This window comes from Nuphar pumila, chromosome 11 (assembly GCF_984573655.1).
Source record: "Nuphar pumila chromosome 11, dmNupPumi1.hap1.1, whole genome shotgun sequence".
NCBI classification, from domain to species: domain Eukaryota; kingdom Viridiplantae; phylum Streptophyta; class Magnoliopsida; order Nymphaeales; family Nymphaeaceae; genus Nuphar; species Nuphar pumila.
This window is the reverse complement of record NC_143259.1, coordinates 13,317,627-13,320,541: the sequence shown is the minus strand read 5'-3', so window position 1 is coordinate 13,320,541 and position 2,915 is coordinate 13,317,627.

Genomic DNA, 2,915 nt, shown 5'->3' with positions numbered 1-2,915 from the left:
AAAATACATGAAATAATAATCTCTCAGATGGCTTTGTTGATGCTGAAGATAAGTTCTCCTACGTATCAGAGGGTAAATAAGTTAATATCAAAATAATGCATTAGCTCTAGGTTGAACGATGTATGAATGTATGAATGAATGAGAATTATTTTGATGGTTTTTAAATAACTTTATAAAAGATGTTGAGATCAGTATACAATTGGACCGATAGGGCAAAGACCCGTGTTATATCTACACGACTAGGCTAAGCTTAAGGAGCTCTCTCTTGGATCCGTGGAATACGGATGTGCCAAGTCTTAGAGACTTGAGCTTGATGTTTTGATTGAGGCACTGAAGAGGTTCACATGATATATCCAAGTCTTGAAGACTTGAGCGTAATATTCTAATCGTGGCCTTGATGAGGCTTTTTGCGATATACGCTAAGTTATGGAGACTTGAGCATTGTTATTATGAACTGTGGCCTTAAGTGGTCCATGCATTTTCATGAGTTTATACTTGTTTTGCTTTGAATGTTTTCCTAACATACCAACAATGATTCTAACTCCGTTTAATAAAAAATACAGGTGTTGAACTTGCGATGCGATATGCGAAGCAAAGCAGTATCGAGTTTCAGGGTTTTTCTAGACAGTGTTGCATCGCTTCCTTTAAAAAAATCAGTTTCATAGAATACTGCTTTCCTAAGCAGTAATGTTTGTAATTAACGGCTCGTTTTTATAAATGAAACACTTTGATGGTCAATGAGTGCTTGGCCACATACTTGTGACTTGACCGGTGTTTTCTAAAACCGATGACTCATTATCATTCATTTTCGCTGCTAAAAACCTTCTTTAAGTTCCGCTGCAAAGAAAAAAAATCCATGAATTTTTGACCAAGTAGTATTTTGGAAATCCGGGAAGTTAAAGTGCAAGTCCCTTATTGGTTGACCAAAGCTGGTGTACTCCCTGATAAGTATGGATGTCGATTTGGTTTGGACTCGGGTGAAATTAGACTCAGGCGTGATTTGAGAGGTTGGTATGGGTTCGGATCCTGGTTTAATTGGACTCACCATAAGAGAAACCATACATGGATCCCATAAGGATTAAATGAACCTTACCCGAGAAATTTATATTCTTTTTATCTTTTTTACATTGAAAAATTACTAATCTTAGTAGAAACTTGGTCCAGGCTCTGGTCTGGTATGAAAGTTTAAAAACCACACTCAGCTCTATATATTAATCGGACCCTTCGGGCCAGACCCAGATTTTATTCGAGCTTTCTTATTTATCACAAAACCTTAACCCTATAGGGTTTGGTACGGTAAACCCGACCCATTGACACCCCTATTGATAAGTGATAAGCAAGGGGACCCAGTTATTTTTTGCACACATGAGCTTGTGATCGGTTGAGGTAGTTTTACCCAGTTAGAAAAAAGGAGAGAGAGAATGATATTTTGCATCTATTGGTCATAACTCAATAAACTTCATCAATGGTGGTGGTGGTGTGTGTGTGTGTGGGGGGGGGGGGGGGGGTCTGCTCTCTGGTAGGAGAATTGGAGCAGTGAGTGCAAGTCACCTTGCATTGAGACGTTGTAAGTTCAAATCCTGGTTGTATATCTGGTTGGGGTCTGCCTAACCCCAGCTTGTCTATCTTAAAAAAAAGAACTCAATAAACTGTTGCAGCAAGGCGATTGGTGCACGAAAAGTTAAAGAATATTTGCTCTAGAAGCTCGCTGTGAATACACACAAATTGCATGTCACTGCACCTTGACACCCTCCATCTGCTGTTCAGCCCCCCAACAGACAGGTTGTATACCCAAGATGGAGGGATGGAGAGCGGTCAGGTGCAGTGGCACATGTTTTGTGTGCAATGTGATTGCACCTAATCCGCCCTCACTGAAATGTGAATAATTGGATTTGAAAACTGAGGAAACGGGATCAATGTTGTCATAATTGTTTCATGAATTGATTCACTTTTAGAAAAGTTCAGAAATCAGCTTGAATCAAACCAAATCGAATTATTTGAAATTGGTTCATTAAAATATTTGATTAAAAACAAAACATTATAAAAGCCAGAAAGATAAAAAAACCAATAAAATTTATCCAACAATGGAAAATACAATAATGAGGTAAACGATGACTCAGGTGTTCAATTAAATTCTAAAATATTCATTTAGTACTTAAATATATAATAACAAACAAATATGATAATTATCACAAAAAAAGTAGAGTTGATTTTCAATTGTTGTGGTGAAGTACAGGTTTGATTCAAACTAGAAGATTCGATTTTAATGACACCCCATTGCATGAAATTCATGAATCACCATTAAAAAATGACGATCAAATATTGGGTGTTTAAGATGCTCTATGCCAAATCCGATCCCTTGGGTATGAGTTTTGAGGGACCCAAACACACTCCAACTCTAAAATTTTCATGGCTACAAATGCTTGAAAATAAATCTATTAGAATTTTAACTATTTTAGACAAGTTAAATTGATTTTCTATTGGATTGCTCTTAAGATTAAATTGTACCATTAAGGCACCTGCAATCAGCCTATGAGCTTCCTTTCATCAATAATTTTATCACTATTGGCTCATTGTGTTGTTTGATCTATTGACTTAGTAGCTCAAGCTTAGATTACTTTTAGAATAAATTCAAATAGTTCCTTAGTCTTAGTTTTCTGGGTTGCCCTTGGTTACATGATGTAGGAGCATAGCACGACACTCGGGTTCATAAAGATCTGTTTTTATTTTATATTTTTATTTTAGTTTTTGTGTTTGGATCACTACATCATATCCATATTTTTAGGATAAGTTTTATCTTTCTAGAAGTTTATTGTATTGAGTAATTTGCTTTAATTAGAATTAAGTAAAATCTCATCTATTTATAGATAAAAGATCTTTGTAGATGAAAAGTTGAATTAAATAAACATGCTGCT